The sequence below is a fragment of the Heterocephalus glaber genome, unplaced genomic scaffold, assembly GCF_053883595.1.
Source record: "Heterocephalus glaber isolate CG9 unplaced genomic scaffold, H.glaber_assembly_v1.0 deba00001497, whole genome shotgun sequence".
NCBI lineage: Eukaryota > Metazoa > Chordata > Mammalia > Rodentia > Bathyergidae > Heterocephalus > Heterocephalus glaber.
The window spans coordinates 12,794,614-12,820,600 of NW_028258320.1; the positions used below are offsets into that span (position 1 = coordinate 12,794,614).

Here is a 25,987-nt window from a genome sequence, read left to right on the forward strand (position 1 = left end):
CTGGAGAGAGTCTACATAATTAAAATATCCCACATCATCAAAAAAGAAGGAGGAGAAGAACCCCAGGACTAGATTCCTATTACTGGCACCATGTTCAGCCCCACAGGAGAATATGGGAAAGCTCTATATGGGAGTTCTCCTTTAGGTAAAAATGAAGTCACTTTTAAATTAGCCAGCATAGATCCAGATTATAAACTGGGGGGAAATATCAACAACTACTGGAAGGGACTGGAGAGCTACCAAAAGCAGGCAAAAGTGGAGGAAAATCCAATGACCCTTAAAGAAAGGAACTGTATCAGGTGAAACCCATGTTTAATGGGCTTTTTTCTTGAGGTCACTCCATACTCTGTGTCATGCAGAGGACTCAGAACTCAAGAAGAAACCTGAGGTCTCACTGTCTTGAAAAATAAGGTCAGAGATGCCAACGTGGTTGAAAGTTGGGAAGGGGAATCCCAGAAGAGAGGGAGTGACAAAAGGAGAAAATCTCACAAACTTTGTACTCCTCCTCACAAACCCTGGGCTTACTCCTGAATGGGGGTACACAGATGAAGTCCAAGTAGCCAGACAGAAATAAGCAAGTTAAAGGTTGAAAAGATTATCAAATCTTTCCTAAGTTGTCCATCACAGGGAGTCGGAGTTTCAAGCATTAATTATAACAAAGTAAAAGTTCTGAGTAAAAACCTTAAGCTTTGCGTCACAACCCTGAAAGGAGGCATTGTAAAAGTGTAACTGCACCTCAGGATCATGACCTTGCACTACGATCAATTGCAAAATTGAAACAAAGGTGCCCTAGCAAGGTATATAGACACGCCACCCCAATTCAACATAGCCAGTAATTTAGGTGCAAAGATGAATCTAGAACAAAAGTCAACACTTCTCATAGAAGAGAATTCAAAATTTTTGTCATATATTAACACAATGAAAAATATCAAACATATGAAGAAACATAAACATGTAACTCACAATCAAAATAAAAATTAGGCAATAAAAAATGATCTTCAAATAACTCATATTAAGCAAATAAGGAATTTTTAAAATCTATCATACCTTTTTAAGAACTTCAAGGAAAAGAGGGTTATAAAGAATAAAGAAATTGAGGAATATGAACAGAAAAACTTAAGCTACCAAGGAAAAATGAAGTTAAATTTTATGAATGAGCTAAAATATTTGAAATTTAAAAAATTCACTGAATGGTCTTCATAGCAAATGGAAATGCTGGTGGGACAGCACAAGGAAGGGCAAGTCAATGTGAAGAGAGATCAATATTTTTAGCAGAGAGGCTAAAACATTATCCAATCTGAAGAACAGAGATAAAAGTAGTCTAAAATATCAGATCCTCAGTCAAATATGGAGCAATTTCTTGTTGTTTAACATATGTGTAATTGGAATCCTGGAAGGAAAGAAGAGAGAATGAGGCAAACGTAGTACTTGAACAGATAATAGAGAAATATTTCCCCAAATCTAGGCAAAGCAACATACTAATCAGAAAGGCTTCACGAACTTCAAGCAAGTTAAATACAAAGAAAACCACACCAAGACTCTGAAAATTCAATATAACAAGAAAATCATAAAAATATCCAGGAGGCAAAGACCATTACTTGAGGGAAGCACAAAATAATTGATAGCCAATTCATCATTAAAAACAATAGATGTTAGAAGTCCACTGAAATACATCTTTAAAATGCTGAAGGAAAAAAACTATGAATACAGAATTCCATATGTAACAAAAATATCCCTCAAAAATCCAGACAAATTTGAAGACTTTTATAGATATGAACAGAGGGTTAATCAGTTTTCCAATGCTGTGATAAGATACCTGAGAAAATTAACTTAAAACTAGAAAAAGATTTACTTTGGCTCACAGTTCAGAGGTTTTCAGTTTGTACTAGTTTGGCCCTGAAGCTTTGGGACTGTAGTGAGATAGCACATCATGGTGGGGAATGTGTGGTGGACCAAAGCTGCTCACTTCATGGTAGCCAGGAAGCAAAGAGAGAGGAAGCTGCCAGGGTCCTGATATTCCTTTCTAGGTTTCACCCTCAATGACCTCACTTCCTTCCTCTCAGCCCCACCTCCTAAATGTTTCACTACCTCCCCATAGTGCCACAGGCTGGTGACCAAGCCTTTGGTATGTAGGCCTTAGAAAGAGATGTAGGATCTGAACTACAACAAATAGTAAGACAATTGATCACCCATAGACCTTCTCTACACTGAATTATGTTTCTTATCTGTTAGGAACAGTGTTACCAGATAGGAAGAATGAAGAATATCTGAAATGGTAAATACTTATGTAAAAATTTATATAAAAGAACACCTTTTCTCTTAATCTTTTAAAATGTTAGCTGACAATTTGATACTAAAATAACAATGTATCACAGTATTTATTATTATGCAGATAGAAAATGTATGACAAATTAGCACAAAAAATAAAGGGAAGATAGAATGGAATTTAGGCTGCTACATTTTGTGAAGTTGCAAAATAATAACTGAGTAGGCTGAAAATTAAGCAAAGTTAAGGATACAAGTCTTAATCTCTAAAGGGAATACTAAAAAGAAAATAGCTTAAAAAGCCATAAAGGGAATGAAAATACAATGCTAAACTATATTCAGTTTATTCAAAAGAAGGCAAAAATAAGAGCAGAAAAACCAAAAGCAGATAAGACAAACAGAAAATACCTTGTAAAGTTGCAGACTTAGCACAAATATATCAATAATTATATACAGCATAACTGACTAAACATGATGATTAAAAGGAAAAAAACCATCAAACTGAGTAAAACATATAAACCTAACTTAGTGTTATCTACAAGCATGCATTTATAATGTAAATACACAACAGGTTGAAAGTTAAATATATATCTTTTCCCATCATACATATATATAAATATATATACATATATAAAATACATATTTTTCCAAGCATATATATATATGTCTGTATTTGTATGCTGAGGAAATGTAAGCATCAAAAAGATGGTACAGCTACAGTAATATCAGAACAGTAAATAGGAAGACAAAACACTACTAGACATTTAAAGAGGGATAAACCATAATTATTAAAGGATCAGAACATCAGGAAGACACAGAAATCACAAGTGTTTCAGCACTCACATATACAACTTCAAAGAGATGAAAAAACTAGACAGATCTAAAAGGAGAAATTGATAACCACAATTATGGTTATAGGATTAAAATCCCTTTTTCAGAAACAAATAGAACTATTCAGTAAAACAAACTCCTGTTAAAGATATAATAAATCTGAACACACTACTGAGAAAATTGACCTGATCAGTTTTTATATAACATTTACCCAATAACTGCAGAATATACATCATATGCCAATATACATGGTATATTCATGAATGTACGCATATGCTATACTATGAAATAAATCTCAATACATTTTAAAATACTGAGTTCTTAAACAGTATATTCTCTGAAAAAAATAGAATTTAGAATTCAACAAAATACATACCTACAAAAGCACAGCTAATTGAAAAACTAAACAGCTCACTTCTAAAAAATCTTAGGTCAACAATAAAATTTTGAAATATTTCAATGCCATATAAATAAAAGCACAATTTAGAAAAATCCATGGATGCAGCTGAAATGATTCTTAACAAGAAAGTTTATAGCTTTAAATGCTTTTAAATGTGAACTTTTATAAAAATGAAATTTTCCAACCATTATCTAAATTTCCATGTTAACAGGCTTAAAAAATAGCAAAGTAAGTAAAAAGAAGGTAAATCAATGAAATAAGACTAACAATAGGGAAAATTAACAAAGGGAAAAGCTGATTCTTTTAAACATTAGTAAAACTGATAAACCTAGGAGAAAATCTTTATGACCTTGGGTTAGACAAAGATTTCTTATATAGAACACCAAAAGCATAAGTAAAAAAGAAAAATATTGATAAGTTAGAGTTTATCAATATTAAAAACTTTACTTTAAAGACAAACCATAGACTGGGAGAAAATATCTGCCAATTATATACTAGGAAAAGACTTTTTCCACAATACATAAGGAACACTTACAACTCAATGAAAAGAAGATAACCCAATTTTAAAAGAAGCAATATATATGAATAGATACTTCCTGAAGGAAGTTATATATGGATGGCCAATAAGCACATAAAATTTGTTCTACATCATTAGTCATTAAAGAAATGCAAACTGAAATCATGAGATGTGCCATTACACCAACAATGAACATTACACCAAGAATAAACAATAACAAATGTTGGAATGATATGGTGAAATTTGAGCCCTCATACATGGATGTTGGTAATGTAAAAAGTTTGTGCTACTTTGGCACCTTCTTAAAATGTTAAACATAAATTTACTATACAACCAACAGCAACTCCTTTATATCTACTCAAGTGAAATGAAATCTTTGTGGGGACAGAAACTACATGAATATTTATAGCAGCACTATTCTCAATAGCTCCAAACTAGAAACAACCCAAACATTCATCAACTAACAAGTGGGCAAATTAAATGTGCTAAATCCATATAATAGAACAATAATAAACAATACAAAGGAGGAGAGTACTGATACATGACAAAACACGGAAAAACCCTCAAAACATAATGCTAAATGAATGAAGGCAGATACCAAGGACATACATTGTGTGATCTCATTCGTTTGAAGTGTCCAGCAAGCCAATAAAAACAGAAACAAAAGTTCACTGGTTATGCAGAGCTAGAAGTAGGAGGACGGAATGACTGCAAACAGATATGAAAGACTGGGTAGGAGTGGGGTGTGATGGAAATATTCTAATATTAAATTGTCGCAATGGTTATATAATTGTGTAATGTTATTAAAATTACTATATGTACACTTAAATGAGTAATCTTTATGTAATACAAATTGTTCTGTTAAAGATACTGATAAACCTTTAGTAAGACTGAACAAGAAAAAACAATTCAGGAATTAAAGAGGCCTATCACTGAAGCAACTACAGTCATTAAAAGAATAAGATGATAATATACTATTGTAAATAACTATATGCCAATAAATTCAGTAAGTGAGATGAAACGAAAATACAATTAAAAACACAGTTTAACAAAAGTATCACAAGAATAAATAGAAAATCTCAACAATTCTACGTTTATTACATAAATTGAATTTATAATTTTTTAAACCTTCTGCAAAGGAAATTGACAGGACCAAAGGGTTTTATTGATAAATTCTACGAAAAGTTTAAGAAAAACAATATCAAAATTACACAAGCTCTTTTAGAGCACAAAAGAGAAAGGAATACTTCCCACCTCATCTTTAGATTGGAATCTACCTTTATACTCAAATCTAAGTAAGACATGACAAGAAAAGAAAATAACAGACAGTTTTCCATTAGGAATATAGGCTTGAAAACTCTTACAATATTAAACTGAATCCTGAAATAAATAAAAATAATAATAAAAAAGATAATGCTTTGTGACCAACTGATGCTTATTCCAAAAGAGCAAGTATTATGGCTTACATCTAGACACCTCCTAAACACTCATGTGCTCACATAGGTGGGGCTTTGGGAAGGTGATGTGGATCGTGGGGCCTCAGAGGATTGGTCCACTGATAAGTTTATAGCTAACTGTGATGTTGGGAGGTGAAGCCTGCTGGGTGGAGATGGCTCACTGGGGATGTGGCCTGGAAGGGTCAACTCCCTCCCTCTTCCCTGCATCCTTCTCTTTCCTGCCTCCCATGCCATGAGCAATTCTCCTCTGCCATACTGCCCAACCCTGGAGACAGGGAAATACAAGCTGAAACCTCTATAAACTGTGAACCAAAATAAACCTTTCCTCCTTAGAGGTGTGGGTGTTGGATCTCGTGTCTCACTGAGGAGAAAGTACTAAGATACAAGGTAAGTTTAACATTTCAAACATCAGTGTTGCATTCATTACATTAACAAAAAAACAGAGAAAATCCATATGACCAGTAGAAGCAAGAAAACCATCAGACAAAATTCAACATTCATTCATGATAAACTAGGAATAGAAGCGAACTCCCTCAATCTTATAAAGAGCATGTAAGAAGTACGGTAAAATGTTGGAGATTTTCCTTCTAAGATTGAAAACAAGGAAAGGCTGTCTGTTCTCACCACTTCCATTCAGCATTGTACTGTAGGTTCTAACCACCCCAATAAGACAAGAATTTTAAGCCTCAAATTGAAAAGTAAGAAGTAAACTGTTTTTATTCCTAGACAATATGATTGCTTACCCAGAACTTCCTTATGAATTAAAAAGAAAGAAGTACTAAGTGAATTTAGCAAGGTTGCAGAAACTGGTAATACACAAAAATCAATCATATTTCTATATACTAGAAGCAAAGAACTATAAAAAATTTTTTTTACAATTCCTGTTATGGCATCCAAAACATAAATAATTTAAAAAGTTAACAAAAGATATATAAGACCTTTTACTAAAAACTATAAAATATCTGAAAACAAGATACTTTTATGAATTATAAAACTTAATATTATTAAGGTATCAATTTTCTGTAAAATGACCTTTGGATTCAATAAAATATCAATCAAAACTTCACAGGTAACCAGGTGTGGGGTGCACAGTTGTAATCCCAGCACTCTGGGAGGCTGAGGCATGGAGATCACGAGTTCAAGCCCAGCCTGGGCAACTTAGCAAGACTGTGTTTCAAAAAATAAAAAGGGGCTGGAGATGTAGCTTAGTGAAAAGGCCCTGTGTTCAGTGTCCAGTACCCTGAAACACACGCGTGCACACACACACACACACACACACACAGCAAGAGAGTGAGGCAGAGCAAGAGAGTGACAGAGGAACTCCACAGGCTGTTTTAAAAAACAAATATACATGTTGATTCTCAATTATTTGGAAAAACAATGGACCCAAAAGAGGCAAAAAATACTATTGAAAAGAAGTACAAAGTTGGACAGTTTAAATTCCTTTGTTTCAAGACTTATAACAAAGCTACAATAATCAAGATAGGATTGTACTGGTGCAGGATAGAAAAATAGATCAATGAAATAGAGCAAATAATAAAAAATAGAGCACATTTACGGCCAATTATTTTTTCATAAAGTTTCCAAAATATTTCAATGAGGGGAGTATAGTTGAATAAATGGAGCCGAAGCAAATAGAAAAACATGGGAAAACAATGAATTTCTATTCTCAATTCACATATATGCAAATTTGTTTAACATATATCAAACATAAAAGCCAACATTCTAAATATTCTAACAGAAAACATAGAATATCACACAAACTCAAGGAAATTAAACATTCCTTAGTTATAATCCCAGCATTCCAGGAGGCTGAGACAGGGAGATCATAACATCAAGCCCTGCCTGCAAAACTTAGGAATTTAGCAAGAGCCTGTTATAAAATGAAAAAATAAAAAGGGTTGGGGATGTAGCTCAGTGCAAAGGCCCTGGAGTCTAATCTCAGTACTGCAGAGAAACAGAGATAGAGAGATTAGCACTTATCAAAGTAAAACTTTCTGCTAGTCAAAAGAAGTACCACTAAGGAAATCAAAGACTGAAAGGAATACTTGAAATAAATATAGGTACAGACACAGATATGTAGATATCTGACAAAGAACTTGTAACCAGAAACCACTGACAAACAGATGACTCAATTTTTTAAATGGCCAATATGCTTCAACAGTCCATTCACTAAGGATGCTATATAAATGGTCAGTAAACTCATGGAAAGACGCTCAGCATCAGGAGTATCGGAAAAATACAGATTAAAACCACAATGACATACTACTTCACATCTACTAGAATATATATGCTTGAAAGATGGACAACAGCAAACATTGGAAAGGATATACAGTAACTACAACCCTCAAACATCACAGGTGAAACTGTAAATGCACAATCACACTGAAGAGCTATTTGTCAGTTACCATAAATCTAAACGTACATCCATTCCATAACCTAGCAATTGCATTTATAGGTATTTATCCAAGAGAAATGAAAACCTAGATCTACACAAAAGTTTCACACCAATAATTACAATAGTTTCATCCATAATAACCAAAAACTATAAACAACTGAAATTCCCCTAGACAAAAAAGATTATTATATATTTGTACAATGGAAGAGACTTCTGATATGAACCCCATGGGTGAATCTCATAAATAATAAATTGGAAGAAAGAAGACACAAGTGAGTAACTGCTCCATCATCCTGTTTAAATGAAGTCCATGAGCAATGGCTGCCCATGGTTGCCTACAAAGGTGTAAAAGGAAGTTGAAATGATGGAAATGATTAAAATCTGGCTGCATATTATATGTGTTTATTAAAATCACTGGACAGCACACATAAGACCCTGCAAATTTTAAGAAGGAAAGGAAGCTGAGCAGAGCGTCAGTCAAGGATAATGACTATGCTGTAACAAATAGCTTCAAAATCTTAGTGCCTTTAAGCCTGCAGGCCAAATGCAGCCTGCTGCCAACTGTAGCCTGCTACTTGCCTTGTAAACAAAAGTTTATTGGCACATAGCCATGCCCCTTGTTCATATATTTTCTATAGCTGCTTTCTCATCCCAAGGACAGCTGAAGAGTTGCAACAGACATCAAATTGTCCATAAAAAGAACATCTATAATACTGTATGTATCACCCTTTATAGAAAAAGTTTGCTGACCCCTGTCTTAAAACTGCAAGGGTTACTTTCTTGTGCATTTTCCTTCTTAATCAAGAGCCAACTGGGAGCTCTGTGCCCAATCATTCACACTGGAGTGCTTGACTACTGTAGACGACTCCATCCAGAATGACAATGGTGTCTGTGACCAAGGGAAAAGAACAAGCTCTAGGATCTTTCACTAGCAACTAAATGACCTGACTCCAAAGTAGCAAGTCACTTTTCCTTTTAACTCCTAGGCCAGAACTATTCACAAGACCCCATTCACAATCCCACAATTTGTTTTTCTATAGGCCTGGAAATGAAAGAGAACTAGGACACTTGCCAAACAGCACTAATGACTACCACAATTAACCCAGGAATCAGTAAGTGTTTATCTTCAGGTGTTTATCTTCAACAAACACTCATGGCCCTGCTGAAATACTGCCCTACTGGGTACAAGTTCAAATCATAAAAATTCCAAAGTTGCCTCTAACTCTTCCTGTTAGCTCCTATTTCACTCAGTAGAACAAGGTGGCACAGTGCTTACATGGTGGATCTAGACTGCAAATCTGACTGTTCATCACTGCACACTTAATCCTTCCATAGGGCCCTCTTATCCTCAAGGAAAAGTCAAGCCTCTGTGACCCAGACCTTACCAATGACTGCAGCTCCATCTCTCTTTGACACCAGTTCAACTTTGTCAGGCTCCCAGAAGATGGCTGTTTCTAGATTCCATTCTCTTTGTGGTTTTCACGGTTGGAATGTCCTGTCCTATATTCTCATCCTCTAAGACAGCACAGTCATTATCTTGTTCACTGAACCTTCTATGACCACCAGGCAAAGGGAACTGTACTGCTATTGCACCATACCCAACTACCAAAATCCCCAGACTGTTGCAATTGGACCAGACCGAAAGTACCAAGACCCAGTACCTATCTCGTCAGGCTAAATGACATTAACTTATTAACCAGGATCCAGGCAGTTTTCCAAACACACTTCTATATTAATTCATTTAGGCTTCATAACAATCCTCAGGCAGGCACTAAGGTTATCTCTATTTTATATATAACACTGAGGCAGAAGAAGATTAATTAGTCTGTACAAGTTCCCAAGGGTGTAAGTGGCAGAGCTGGGATTTCTCCCTAGGCTGGCTGTCAGGCTCAAAGGCACACTCTTCCCACTCTGCTACCCAACACTGAGAGCACACAGGCCTGTTCCCTTTGAGGTGTAAGATCCTCAACGGCAAAAAGAAAAAACATCAAAACACACAATACGTCATTCTTTCCTGTATCCCTAAGGACGACCTGAAACATGGACACTAAGGCAATAATAGCTGCTTGATCAGGGTTTGTTCCAGTGAAACAAACAAAATGCTGGGTCCCCCAAATTGACATTTCTGCTAGACAAAGTCCTCTGGACTAATGACAACCAGGAAGTGGACAGATAATTAACATACATGCCATTGTCCTGGATTCCATTTCTTCCTCCAGGCTGGTGGCCAACTTGGAAATGGAAAGACAGGAGGGATGCAAATTAAAGATCATTAGAAAACGAGCTACTCGAAGTTGTGACAGGCACAACCCAACCCTTTAGGACATTTAGAGACTCTTGAACACTTGGGAATGTGAGAATTTGACTTCTCTGTGCAGAAAACAGCATAAAGCTTTCCTAAAAGTTTTTCTTCCTTATATAATTACGCTTTAAATTGTTAATAGCTATAATTATAGAAGATGGCATTGTTGTGTTTGTAATTTTTCCTATTCCCCTTGGTATTTATTGATGATAAATGGCTTTATTAAAAAATAATGATAATTACCTTGTTTTGTTGTATATCAATATAGTTTCCGTTTTTCTTTATTACCACTTATGGAATTTTATAGATTGCCCACATTTAGTTCTTTTATTGGTTTATATTCTCTTGATGGTTGAAAAGGGGAGGTGAAATTAACAATTTTATCCGTTCCTTTACTGAACCCCCATTGCACTTCAACTATCTTAAGAAAGCAATCTAAAACGTGGCTACAAGAGGTTATGATCTCTACCACTATACAATTCTGCACATCAGAATTCCCCTTTAAGGACCACTGTGTCACAACATGGTGAAAGGGAGGCTCTGTCCCCATACTATGCCTCATAAAACCAGCACCCATAGCTTAAACTGAAGCTCCTTCTGCTGTAAACAGGGTTTAAAAACTGCTGGGTTAATCACAAGAGCATCATGTAGGTAAATAGCTGCAGTGTTCCCCCAAAGAAAAGCTCCTTTGGTTTATTAAATGTTTGCAAGAAGCATTCCTACAAAGGCCATCTTCCCCAAAGAAGATATCCCAGCTTTTGGGTAGTTTCCTTCCCAGACAAACTCCTCTGGGACCTCCTTGAGTTCCTGCTGGAGATTCCTAACCTATGAAATGCTAAGACTAAATATCCCTTTCCTTATGGTCCTCCACTGGGGAATGGCCCAGTTCATATCCCCACCAAAACATAAATCCAATCAATTCAATGACTCAAAAGAGTTGACCATTTTCCTTTGCAAACAGTGCATTTGGCAGTGTTTTTGCAAGAAATGGAAACCTGAGCCTAAGCACCAAGAAGAGGAAGAATATATGCCCTTATGCTACTTGATGCTTAAGTCAGACTGTTTGGAGGGCAAGAACTGCAAGACAGAGTATCACACTGGGAATCAGACCCCATCTGTCTGAGCTAGGGCCATGTGCTTAGCCTTTCTGAATCCCAACTCTACTGTCTACAAAAGCAAAAACCCAAAAATGATTTCAGCAATACCTGCCACTCAGGATTATTGCAAAGATTAAGCTAAATGTCTGGCATACTTACTATTTAACATGCATTAGCTTATTTACCATTCTTCTAGACCAGTGGTTCTCAACTGAGAGTGATTCTGCCTCTTTCTCTGAGATTTTAATGATATCTGAAGTCATTTTTTGCGATCACAACTTGGGGAGGGCCATGTTCTAAAACCTGGTTGGCAGACTTCAAGGACGCTGCTAGACACCCTGTAAAGGACAGGGTAGCCCCTCAACAAAAAGCTCTCTGGACCAAAATGGCAATAGTGCAATGAAAGAGAAATCCTATTCTAGGATGATGTGAAATATTTTTTTCCTTATGGTTGCTTTTTCTCCACAGTTTCTGTCTCTTTAACTAAACGAGCAAAGATTTACTGAGAATCTACCATGTGCAGAGCTCTGGGCTAGGCACAGCCTTAACCATCTCATGTATTTGGTTGCTTGCCATTGCTGTCTCAAAGCAATTCCCATCCTCAAATATTGTCCACCCCTATGAATATCAAGCCTTGGCTTCTTTCTTCTTGATGCTACTCTCAGTGGCCCTGAAGTCAGACATGCTGTGTGTCAGAGCAAAGACCGGTGTTAATCAACAATTCCAAATATAGCAACAGCAGTTTGAAAATCAAAGAACGGGCCTTGGGGACATCAATATTTGCATGTTCATAATAAATACTTAACTACACATCTGTGCAATGTTCAATATAGTTGAGGGAGAAAAAGAACATTTATGTTGATTTTTGTTAAGTTCCACATCTAAAGCATCTGATGTACAAAAGAAATGTAACTGAAGAGTCATAAAGATGATTTTAAATATAATTGTAATACATGCTTAAGAACTGGAGACATGCTTGATTTACTCTGAGGTTTTTCTAACCATCAATTAGCTTATCCACCTGCCCATGGGGTCATCATCATCATAATAGTAATAATTTTCCAGGGTATGCATTAAACATCCATCGTTTTTCTATCTGATGTGAACACCTACAACCCATATTAACAATATTTAGTAATCAAGGCCACTTTCATGCTTTTATTCTCTCCAAAGAGAAATACATGTCTCTTCATGAGCAAAAGCTCCCAGTTCCCATTTATTGTAGGTTCTGCTATAAGTGCTTTGTAGCCACAATCATATCTTATTGTCACAGAACCCCTATAGAAATATGTGGTATCTGCACTCCCCACTTCACAGGGAAAAAATTGAGGCCTTTGAGAGGCTAACAACATGAGCAAAGTCACACAACTAGGAAGTGTCAGAATTAGTGTTCACATCCAGTGTGCCTGGTTCCAAAATCTATGCTCACAACCGCTACATTATTTTAGAAGGAAACATATCAGACACCTGGTGAACGATCATTATAAAGAGCTAAGATATGGGCACACCCTTTGACCCAGAAAACCCACCTCAAAGAAGCTGTCATCTACAATCACTAGCTCATGTGCAGAAAGACATACAGTATGTAAAAATGCTTACTGCTGCACAATTTCCAAAGGACTCAAGAGTGAACAAACTGAAGAGGGGAAGTAGATCTCTTCTGTGGAATACAATGTGGGCAGATAGGGTGAAGAGTACTTTGCTTAGCAACTACTCATTCTACCTTCTTCTGATTTTATTCCAGGTGGCAATGCATTCAGTTAAAAGGTTATATGCCCTACCCTGCCCTGCCAACAGGATCAAGTGTGTGCTCAAAAATGGTTAACAATAAGCTTCCTCTTACACTAATTTCTGTGGGATAAATTCTCCCACTGTGACCAACTCAAGCTACCAAGTTGAGGACAACTGACTTGGAAAAAAGCCTAAAAATTTAACACTTGACTTTCACAACCAAGCTTTGGTATTATGACTGACTAGGCAACCAGTAAGATATAAACAAATTTGTCCCTCCTTAGAACAGGACAGACACCAAGTATGTGCTTCTCTTTTCTGCTTCATCCTCTTTCCTATTTAGAATGTGGATAATACAACTGAGGCTCCCTCAGTTACCTTGAACCATGAAAGCACTCAGAAAATGAAAGCCACAGCTAAGGCTGTTGGTGCAGGAATGAAGGTACAGAAAAATAGGAGAAGCCTGTCTTTCTTGACCTCAAAAAGCTAACATGAGAGCCTTGGCCTACTACCTGTGGGCTCCTGTTCTGGGAAGAAACTGAAATTCCCATTTTTCAGCCTCTGCTATTTTGGTTTTCTATTACATGCTACCTACTTAATTCAGAAACTCTCAAATTTTGGTGGTCAAGTCTCTATTACTTGTAACTTTGTTTTATTCCAATAGCATGTGCAAATAAAAGCAGCTAAAAGCATTTAAAGAATCAAGTAGTTAGGCCTTTGATAAATATTTCCAAGTTGCTAATTCTGGCAGAGGTATACATATATCAAGATGGAGAGGGGGACAAGGAAAATCACAAGTCTGGCACACAAATCAGTAATATGCGGCCACATCCTGAAAATAAAAAGGTTAGACTGGAATCCAACCACGTTCATTAATTGCTAAAAAAAATTGTGGTCAAATAAGATTCAAAGGCCTCCTGAGATAAACCTTAGGTGAAATACACTACAGGTAATGGAAAAAAGCACAGGCTGTACTGTCAGGCTGGCATTTTCCAACCTAAGAAAATACCCAGGAAGCCTGACAGTGGAGAGGTAGGGCAGCAAGACACCATCCCCTGGCTCAGACAGCAGGGGATCCCAATTAAGGTGTCCCAATTAAGGGAACCCTAGAGATGGTAGCAAAGAAGCAGAAAACAGAGTATCAAACCACCAAGAATGCGGTACAATCACAAAATACTGGGGTCATTCAAGTCTCTGGACAGAAGGCACTATCAGAGAGGGCTGCCAACAGTACCCTGGAGATTAAGGAAGTCTTCAGGGAGAGCAGTGACAAACCTAATGGGGTCTTCGTGGTCACATTCCCCCGGATAGTCACAACAATTTCACTGAGAGTGACATATTGGAAAAGCAATCATTGTGTGATTCTTCTGCCCTGTCTCACACAAAATCACTGCTAAATATACTTAGGATTCATCTCTGTAGACCATGTCAAGTCACTAGGCTTTTAGTACATACTGTGTGGCCAGGAGAAGAGTGTATGCTATGGAAGAGACCCTAAGGATAGGTCTCGGTTCTTGTTTTTGGGTAGGGGGCTCGGTTCTTGAAGATACTGTGACCTAAAACAAAAATGAGTTATATGTAGCTCAAAGTGCCTAGAGAACTTCCATGTATGTTCAAGCATTGTATACACATTCAAACCTTGATTGTTATGAATACAAAGAAGAAAAAGCAAAGAACAGTGGAAAAACTATGCAGAGAATATGGGTCAGAAAGATATGGCTCTTCAGCCAGGCCCTGAAAGATATTATTTAAGCTAGAAGAAAAAAAATAGAACGTATTCCATTAGGGAAACCAGTAAACAATGGGTGATAAACAACATGCTCCCAATGCATGTAACACAATAAAAGTGGTAAAGAGAAGGAAACTGAAGCGGGGGAAATGAAAACACTGAACAGTTATAGATCATAATGTTGAAAAGGAAAAGTAGAAACCATTCACTCTTTCATCCATAAATTCATCAACAAATACTATACAGACATCATTTAGGTGCCTGGGTATTTTTTCTAGAACCTCCAATACCCAAGTACTGGCTCCTGGAGAGTAAGCAACAGACAATTCCTACTCATGAGAGTTGATAAAAAATTGTGTTTTTCATAATGTTAAAAATGGGGATGTTTTATGAGGAAAAGTAGCTTTAGACTTTTCTAGGCTTCAACAGCTCATACCTGAAAAAAAAAAAAAAACTAACTTGGGAATAATAAGACTGTGCCTTGGGCTAAGACATCTTTTCTCCAGCATTTCATACACAGCAAAGTTGAGTCCACTTTGGGCCCCGCAGTGTCCCAACTCTCACAATGTCAACAGTGCTTTGAACACAGTGTATGGTCAGTAAATATTTGTTCATGGGGCCTGTTTGTTGTCTGAAAAAGTTCAAACAGTGCCATGATAGGGGTTGGTCAGTTATCCAAGGAGCCAGAGAACCATAACCTAAGGCTAAGTCCATGATGTGTGTCCTCTGGGAGGTGGTGGCAAATTTTTCATGATGCTTAATGAAACTGAGGGCAGGGGTCAGAGATGCTTACAGCAAGAAACATGTAATAGACGTTAGTATTTAAAAAGAGAAAGCAGCACTGGCTTTAAGTTAATGTTTCATATCCAATAAAGAAAGCTAAATATCTATTGTTTTGATAGATTGCTATAAATGAAACATTAGGGGGTTCTTAAACACCTTGTTTTAGATCTTCATTACCTGAAATTAATCTTGAGCAGAATATCACACCCAGTATGGCTGAACTCCATTAGGTATCCAGCTAGATAACATAGGCTGTGCTTTGTCTAATAAAGACAGAATCAGGAAGGAATCTAGCAGTACAATATTATCACTTCTGGAGCCCAACAGCATTGCAAACCAGAGCCACAGAGAAATTCACAAATGTGGATATCATGCCGCTGGAAAAAACATAGGACAGTTTCTTCCAAAAGACAGCATCATGATGATGCTTAGTGCTTAATGTAGCATTCCCAAAGCGAGGAGATGAGTGCAATCCCAAATCTCCATTGTTGGCATTTCTGAGACTGGGGAGATTTTACTGACTGACTCTAGCTCTATTTAAGAATTTCCACACAATCAATGTTGGTGAACATCTCTGTGGAATTGACTTGTACAAATTTCTCTCATAATGCAGAAGGAGACAAAAGGGGTAAATGCAGAAGATGACAAAGGAAGGGACACAAAGCCCAAATGCAAAACATCCACTGAATTAAACACAAGTTTGAGAAAAAGTGCAAATTTTAAGAATGGAGGTAACTCAACCCCCCACAACATATGTACTCCTCCGGCAACATTGGGTGGTTATGCAAATGCATCATGCAGGTATTCCAAAGGCTTCTGCATCTCTACACTGCATACTCACAAGCAGAGACTAAAGTGAATTTTCCCATTTCAGGAGGCACCGGAGAACTCAGCTAAGCAGACAGTATTCAACCTTTGCCTTCAATCTAGAAAGTAAAAATTATTCATGAGAAGACTCTATGAAGTCTATTTCTCAATGAATTACTTAATCAAGACATTTTTTAAATTAAGTCAGAAAAAGTAAAAGCTTTCTGAACCAGTTCTGTCTATAAGACCACATCAATCAGACTCTACTCTTCCAGTGCAGGGGGTGGCCCAGGGAGGAGCATGAGCTGGTCACTGCAGCAACAGTGACTGCCCACCTCCAATTGAAAGGGTTTCAGAATCTCTCTGACCCTAAATTTCTCCAAAGGAGACCACAGCCCCCAGCACCCAGGAGCAGAGCTGCCCCCTGTACAGAGGAGGTGAATTTTCTGGGCCGCCATACCACCACAGCAAGTAGGTGAGCCGCACAGGCGCCAGCAGCATACATCTTCCCCCCTTCACTGCCCGCCCCATGAAATGAGAAGACATGTAAACAAGTCTCAAAACCAGACTTCCAGATCACCTACAGCAACCCCAAAGGGAAACGAGATGGAACAATCTGATACACAATCCCCTGGACTCCCTGAACTGGCAACAAAGAGGATCTGGAAAAAGTGAAATCAGAAATAATTTCTCAGATAACAGCAGAGATTGTGCCCATAGTGCAAAACATGATTAATAAATCTAGAGAGGACACAGATGAAAAAATAGAGGAGCTGAGGAACATGATGGAATCCCAACATAGGAAACAGATGGAATACATAAAACAGATCCAAACAGATTTTCAGGAGATTAAAAACTCCACTAAAAGTTTACACAGCAGAATGAGCCAATGTGAGGACAGAATTTCAGATACAGAAGATAAGATTGCAATTAGTGACCAGGAAAAGAAACACTACTTTAAAATAGTAAGGGACCATGAGAAATCAATCAAGCAGCTGCTAGACAATGCAAAGAAGAATAACATAAGACTGATCCAAGTCAATGAAGAAACAGGAGAGAATGCAGATGACATAAAAAAAAAAAAAACCTGTTCACAGAAGTAATGGCAGAAAACTTCCCAAGGAGCGGGGAAAGAACTTGACATACAGAAAAGTGAGGGATACAGGACTCCAAATAGCCTTGATCAAAAAAAATCTACACATAGAAATATAATAGTTAACCAACGCTGATTAAGAGAGACAAAGAAGGACACTACATCCTTGTAAAGGGAACAATCCAAGAGGAAGAGATGACAATCATAAATATACATGCACCAAACACTAGTGCACCCAACTATATAAAAAAAAACAAACTAATGGACATGAAAAATCAAATAAGCACTAATGCAATAGTAGTGAGGGACCTCAATACCCCACTGTCACAAATAAATAGATCAACTGGACAAAAAATAAACAATGAAATACTAGAACTCAATCAAACTACTGAACAGATGAACTTAACAGATGTTTACAAAGTATTCCACCACTCAAAATCAGAACGCACATTCTTTTCAGCTGCACACAGGTCATTCTCCAAAATAGAACACATACTTGCTCATAGAACACATTTAAGTAAATGCAAAGGAACTGAAGTTATCCCATATATATTATCAAACCATAGTGCGATGAAATTGGAAATCAATACCAAAACAAACCGCAAGAATTTCATAAACACATGGAAATTGAACAACACACTTCTGAATAACCAATGGGTCAGAAAGGAAATTTAAAAATAAATCAGACAGTTCGTACAATTAAATGACAATGACAATACAACATATCAGAATCTATGGGACACAATGAAAGCTCTTACCAGGAAAACTCATAGTAGTGAATACTCATATCAGGAAAACAGAGTGAGCCCAATTAAATAACCTGATGCTAAACCTCAAGCTTCTAGAAAAAAACCCAGCAAGACAAACCCAAAACTCATACAAGGGAGGAAATTATAATGATCAGAGGAGAAATCAATGCAATGGAGACTAAGAAAACGATACAAAAAAATCAATGAAGCCAAGAGCAGGTTCTTCAAAAGAATAAACAAAATTGACAAACCCTTAGCCAACCTTATCAGAAAAAGGAAAGAAGAGGCCCAAATACATGCAAGTAGGAATGAAAAGGGTGAAATAACAACGGACCCAGCAGAAATACAGAGGATCATCAATACCCTCTTCGAGAACCTATATACCACTAAGGTGGAAAACAGAAGAAATGGACAGATTCCTAGATACATATGAATTACCAAAGTTGAACAAAGAAGACCTAAAAGCTCTAAACAACCCAATATCAATCAATGAAATTGAAAACATAATTAAAAACTTACCAACTAAGAAAAATGTGGGTCCTAATGGCTTCACTGCTGAATTCTACAAGACATTTAGAGAGGAACTACTGCCACTACTGCTTAAACTCTTCAATGAAATTGAAAGGGAAGCAATACTCCCAAATTCATTCCTGGAAGCAAGCATCACCTTCATTCCCAAAGCAGAGAAAGACCCAACTGAAAAAGAGAACTATAGGCCAGTATCACTAATGAACATAGATGCAAAAATCCTTAACAAGATACTGGCAAATAAAATGCAGAAGATCATCAAGAAGATCATACACCCTGACCAAGTGGGATTCATCCCAGGGATGCAGGGATGGTTCAATATACAAAAATCAATCAATTTAATACACTATATCAATAGAGCCAAAGACAAAAACCATATGATCATCTCAATAGATGCAGAAAAAAGCATGTGACAAAATCCAACATGCATTTATGATAAAAACCCTACAAAAAATTGGAATAAACAGTCTCTACCTCAATCTGATAAAAGCCATCTATGAAAAACCAACAGCCAATATCATACTAAATGGTCAAAAACTGAAATCCTTCACACTAAAATCAGGAACAAGACAAGGATGTCCACTATCACCACTCCTGTTCAATACAGTTTTGGAAACATTAGCCAAGGCAATTAGACAAGAGAAAGAAATAAAAGGAATAAAAATAGGAAATGAAGAAGCCAAATTGTCATTATTTGCAGATGACATGATACTCTATATAGAAGACCCCAAGAATGCCACCAAAAATCTTCTAGACTTAATAACCAAATTCAGTCAAGTAGCTGGATACAAGGTCAACACACAAAAATCAACAGCTTTCCTCTACACAAACAACAGACTCACTGAGAGAGAAATAGGGCAAACAATTCCTTTCACAATAGCATTCAAAAAACTGAAACACCTAGGAATCATCCTAACAAAAGAAGTCAAAGCCCTCTTCTCTGAAAACTATAGCACTCTGAAAAGAGAGATTGAAGACAATATCAGAAAATGGAAAGACATCCCTTGCTTCTGGGTAGGAAGGATCAACATAGTGAAAATGATCGTACTTCCAAAACTATATAGATTCAATCCAATTCCAATTGAAATTCCAGCAGCATACTTCATGGACCTTGAGAAAACAATACAAAAATTCATTTGGAATAAGAAGAGACCCAGAATAGCAAAAGCAATTCTAGACAACAGAGGCATGGCAGGGGGTATCACAACCCCTAACTTGAAACTATACTACAAAGCTACTGTGATAAAAACAGCATAGTACTGGCAAAGAAACAGACCCAAGGACCAGTGCAACAGATTAGAAGATGCAGAAACAACTCCAGGTACATTCAGCCACTTCATCTTCAACAAAGGAGCCAAGCACCTTCACTGGAGGAAAGATAGCCTCTTTAATAAATGGTGCTGGAAAAATTGGGCTTCAACTTGCCAAAGACTAAAACTAGACCTATATCTCTCACCATGCACTAAACTAAAATCAAAATGGATTAAAGATCTAAATATTAAAATAGAAACTCTGAACCAGTTGGAACAGAGGTTAGGTAGAACCCTTGAAGACATCGGTGTAGGAAAAGATTTTATGAACAAAACCTCAGTTGCCCATGAACTAGCACAAACAATCAACAAGTGGGATCTCTTCTTATTAGAAAGCTTCTGCACAGCAAGGGAAACTACCAACAGGGTGAAGAGACTACCCACAATGTGGGAAAAAACTTTCACCTGCTGTACCTCAGACAAAAGTCTATTATCTAGAATGTATAAAGAACTTTAAAAAATCAGACCTCCCAAATTTAAAGACCCAATCGAAAAATGGGCATCTGAAATGAACAGACATTTCTCAGACGAAGAACTAGAAATAGCAAATAAATACATGAAAAAATGTTCAACATCACTGGTCATTTGAGAGATGCAAATGAAAACAATGCTAAGATTCCACTTCACCCCAGAAAGAATGGCTGCTATTATGAAATCAACCAATAACAAATGCTGGCTGTGGGGAAAGAGGAACCCTGCTCCACTGCTGGTGGGAGTGTAGACTGGTGCAACCACTATGGAAATCAGTATGGAGATACCTCAAAGAACTAGAACTAGAAGTCCCATTTGACCCAGCTATTCCACTGCTGGGTATCTTCCCCCCAAAATTAAAAGAATCATACCACAGTGGTATATGTGCACCCATGTTCATAGCACCACAATTTGTAAAAGCTACAACTTGGAAGCAGCCCAATTGCCCATCAACCGGAGACTGGATAAAGAATATGTGGGATTTTTTAAACTGGAGTACTATTCCGCCATAAAAAATGAGAAATTACTGCCTGCCTCGTAAGTGCAAGGTCCCAAGTTTGATAACCGGTACCAAAAAAAAAAAAAATGAGCAATTAGAGACATTTATAGGTAAATGTATGCACATTGAGGTGATACTCTTAAGTGAAATAAATGGGACACACATGTGTAAATACTGAATAGCTTCTCTAGTGTGAGAAACTGAAAGTGTAAATAAGGACTAAAAGGTATAATAGGTAATGTGAAATAGGAAGAAAAGGGGCAAAGGGGAAGGAAGTGGGAGGGCTAGGGGAAAGGAAAGAAGGGAATGAGATTAATATGAGAAAATGAAAAAATGGAAACAAAGTGTTTGTAAATAAATGGAGGGATGGAGGGGTTGAAGGGAAGGCAGGGGAATGGGGAAAAAAGAAGAACCAAGAGAGATTATTTAAAGGTGCAAATTTCCAATGATGAATGTCATTATATTGTATACATAAAATGTACCAATAAAATTAATTTTAAAAAATAAAAAAATAAATTCTCCAAAGGAGAAGTTTCTCTAAAATGAAAATAGCATTTCGTCATTATTGTGCACTCCTCTATCTAAACATGGTACTTCCTCTGACACATCTGGCTCACATGAGTTTCAGGATTATCTTCCTTTCTCAACCAACCAATAAATTATTCATAGTGATCATAGTTAACATGAGTATGTATACAAGGTACCCTTTTCATTTCTTTTGGGGTGCTTTTTCATATATTGACTCATCCTAATGACACTGTAAGATAAATAGTATGACTATACCCCTCCAAAGTGCTGAGAAAACTCGGGGAGGCAATGACCTATCGTCCATGTAGCCACTCAGCAATTAAAGTGGAAGATTTGAGATCTGAAGTCAGAAATTTGGCTCCATCCATCCTGCTTTTAAGCCCAATGCTATGATGTATAGATTTTATTTGTTCACTCCAAAGTTGACTAAGATAAACCCAGTCATGTATTCTAGGGAGTAATGGTAACAAAAACTATATGTCCTGGGCCACATTTCTCTCCCTGTTCCTTCCACCTCAATCCCTATTCCCCTGTGTTTAGCAATTAGGTATTTTTTTTTCTGCTCCCTGAAATGTGTTTTTTTTTATATAAAAATCTCCATAAGATATCCCAGCATGCACAGGAGTGACCCGAAACAGGCAATTTAGTGTTTATTTTGATCATGTGGGCATGTTCTCGATATGAACACCTTAGCCGGTCTTCTGGGTTCGAGGCATTCTGCTTGATGAAAAGAAAGTGAGGAGATTCACATTTACTAAGCACTGACTCACCATGTGCTGGGTAACGCGCTCCGTGTATTCATCTTCATTCCTCTGTTTAACACTGAAAACCAACCCACCAAAGACAATTAAGGGAATCCGATTTTTAGAGACCAAAAAACCAGACTCAGAAAGGTTAACATTTACATCCAGGTTAAAGAGACTCACCTTACAAGGAATGGCATGTGGACTCAGACCGATCCCCGGCTAGGCTGAGGCTGCTTCCACAGCAGCACACTGGGTAGCAGGTACCCTATCCTTTAAAACCACAAACCATTCTTAGACTTTTTTTCCCTCTGAGCAGAGTCTTTACAGATTTACTGGTTGTTAAATGCTACTGACTCTAGCTAATTCCCAAATTAACTAGATTCCTTCGGAGCTTGTAAAATGTGCTACACACTCAACTTCTGAATTTAGCATGCAAGATGATGACCACAGCAGTAAGAAAGGGGCAACTTTCTTGTTGGAACAAAGCATGCCTAAAAGCCTCCTTTTAATTTCTACCTTCTCTTACAAGGACGATGTGAGCCATGACACACCTAGGATACTGCATATTAATTTCAACACTGCTAATACCAAAAATGTCCCGCCAATTTACTCTTCACTGACAATGTTAAAAGAAAATGATTTATGCAGATCAATCATCTCGCTCATCAAGTCCTACCCTGACAGCCAGCCTTCATCATTGCTATTTAAAAGGCACTGCTGACAGAAAAGACCGACTCTTTGATTAAGGGCCCTGTCTGGCTAACCTTTTATTTGAAGAATGATTGCCGCTGAGTGACAAATACTTTTCCATTCATTTCAAGGCAAAGATATTGACATTCAAATTCTTGATGGCTACACTGAGCAGATGCCACTGTTGGCAAGAGGCATGAGAGCAACAGCAGGTAAGCCGTGGCTCTGGGGGCAAGGGAAAAAATAAAATCGAAAGGCAAGCACGCAGGCACTGGCTGAACACTCTCAACAAGTGAGCACTGTGGGTCTTGCAGCCAGATCTGCTGTCTGCGCAGTAATCGAGGGACATCTGTTTGTAGTTTCCTCAGTCCTCTTCTTAAAAATGCCCTTGGTTTACCTTGACCCTACTTGGAACTCTCCATTTGGGCGACAAGGAGCTTGGGAGTTTGTAGTCCCCAATCCTAGGGAGATCCTCCATCCTCAATTGTAGGATCTCAGCAGACCTGGGGCTGAAAAAACTGGCCTCATTCTGCCTCGTGGGAATTTACAGGACTAAATACAAAATAGAAGACACTCCTGAAAAAAATCAGACATTAAAAATAAACAGAATAGTTTATTCCACCTGCTAATTAGAAAGAATGACGGTTTAAAAAAAAAAAAAAAAAAAGAGGCAGAGATTGGTAGAAACAGATTTTTTTTAATAAAAAAGGCAATTTTTAAATGCATTTCAGGTGGATGTAGACCTTAGCATCATATATTATATACATATATATGTATATGTATGTGTATGTATATACACACACATATATAAAGATCCGCACAGCAGGATTATTTTGCTTGCTTTTATTTCTTAAATGCAAAATATTACCTTACAGGGAGTGGGAAAATTATGGATTAAGGAAGGTTATCTGTGACAAGAGCTATCACAAAGCCTCAAGATTAATCATTTCCAAGAACAAAATGAAAATACCTCAGCAGGTCATCAGTGATTCCTTTCAAATCTTGCAGAGCTGTGCTGTGCAGGTCTCAGGAGCTTCCTAAGGAAGAGGGTACCAAAAAAACTAAAACTGTGGTTCTAATCCTCTGACAAATTCTGCACAGTGGGAGAGGTAGGGACGGCCAAGAACCTTTTCTCTGGTCGCCTAAGGCCCTAGTGGTGACCCAGGAAGCAGAGTAAAGGAAAGAGATGGGGATTCGGAAAAAGAGAACGCTTCAGAGCAGTCTCTACTACTGCTTAACTACAGGCTTCTTAACTACATCCCCAGCCTCTACTATCCCACCTACACAATGGGGATGGGGTGTCTACTTTGCAGAGTCATTTGAGGTTATTTAAAAATTAAAAATTGAAATAAAGCAACTTTCTCAGCCTGCACCCTGTCTCCTGCTTTCCTCTTCTCCTGTCATCCTTGCCCGCTGCACACCCTTTTTCTGGTGCCCCTCATGGACAATTTTCAGCCCTACTTCCTTCACTGTGTGACAATCCGAACAAATAAAATAATGTCAACATTAAAAGACTTCATAAATTTAAATCAATACAGAAAGATTTCCTGTGTTATTGTTACTCTCCTCAAAGGGGAGGCTCCAACCCATTTTGATCTTTTTTCCTTATTTGTTTCTACCACCAACATTTCTCATGGTGACTAATAAATCAATAACCAATTAATCAATAATCATAAAATCAGCTCCATTTCTTTAGAACCATTAGTGGTTGCTTTTGCAATTGACATTTCTTCCACAACAAAAAATTATAAGAAGTTATTACGAACTAGGCATTGGGATAAGGAGATGAATGAGAAAGGCCACAGTGAAGTAGGAGAAACAATGTTGCTATCACACCACGTAAGTTAAGTGCAAAAAACAATGATGAGTCCAAGGATGGTTGTGACTACCTGGGGGAGTCAGGCAGCGTTTTACTACAGTGGTAATGGAGCAAGTCCTCCCCAGGTGGAAAAGGAAGAGGGGACACATGGGGAAAGAACACCAGAGACAAAACCTTGAGGCCTGAGAGATGACCATGCTCTTCTGGGAACAAGAGGAAGTTCTAGTTAGAGGTGGACTAAAGTCATACTCCACCAGGCAGTAGGGAATGTGAGCATGAGGCTGCTGTCATAAGGCACATGGTTTAGAGATGTTACATGAAAGGCTGGACATGACAAACGTCACTGGGTACCTACTCTTTTTGCTTGAAATTGGAGACATGGACATAAAGAAGACTGAACCCCAACACTTTGGCAGGAGAGCTAGAGATGCCAGATCACCCTAAGCAGTGCCTGGGCAGTGCCAGCACGGACACAGAGCCCTACTGGTACCAGTACCTGCAGTCCTTGTTGGGCCCTGGAACCTGCCCTTCACTTGCCATGTTAGTAATGGCTCCTGCTTTTCTACTGCCCCTCCTGCTTCATTTCCATGGGCCTGGGGTGTACCACATTGCCCCACTTGAGCTTCCAGAGCTACATTCCCTAGTTCTCTTCCTCCCCTCACTTACGCTGGCTTACTTCAGTCCTGTGCCAATGGACGCTCATCCCAAGACTGCCTGGTGACTCCTGGAAGCATCTCAAAAGGGGAGTAGCTCTCCATTCCAAGACTCTACCCCTTGCTCTCTGGGGTACAGGCTCAGTACAGGCATGGCTGAAACAACGCTACACATTCACCAAATCCCATTTCATTGTCCTCAGTTTGGGTGCTGGTCAATACAGAAAAGAAAAGGATGGAAGACACTCCCAGGCCTGGCCTTTAAAAGCATCACAGTCCAGATTTACATACTGGATAGCTTAAAATACCAGGAACTTACTCTTTCCCATTTATGGACACCAGAAATCCAGTCATAGAAATGAGCAGGGCCACATTCCCTCCAAGGGCTCTAGAAGAGAACCTTCTCAGGCCTCTTCTAACTCCTGGTGGTTCCCAGCACCCTTGGCTGGTGACAGTATAACTCCTGTGTCTACCTCTCTCTTTGCGTGGCCTTGTGTGCCTCGGTGTCCAAATCGCCCTTCCCTTTCTCTTAAAAAGATACCAGTTATTGAATTTAGGATCCACTTAAATCCAATATGATTTCT

General features: G+C 37.9%; 1 protein-coding gene across 44 annotated transcripts in view; it reads right to left on the reverse strand.

Annotated features, from left to right (window-relative positions):
* Positions 1 to 25,987, reverse strand: part of Lrmda (leucine rich melanocyte differentiation associated) — a 1,370,443-nt gene that overhangs the window by 999,792 nt on the left and 344,664 nt on the right. The window contains exon 1 of one of the 44 annotated variants that reach the window (XM_087185385.1): positions 9,254 to 20,123. The exons of the other annotated variants lie outside the window; for them this stretch is intronic. The gene's annotated coding sequence lies outside the window, so the exon portion shown is untranslated. Of the gene's footprint in view, positions 1 to 9,253; positions 20,124 to 25,987 lie in introns of those variants that run through there. 44 annotated transcript variants of the gene reach the window in all.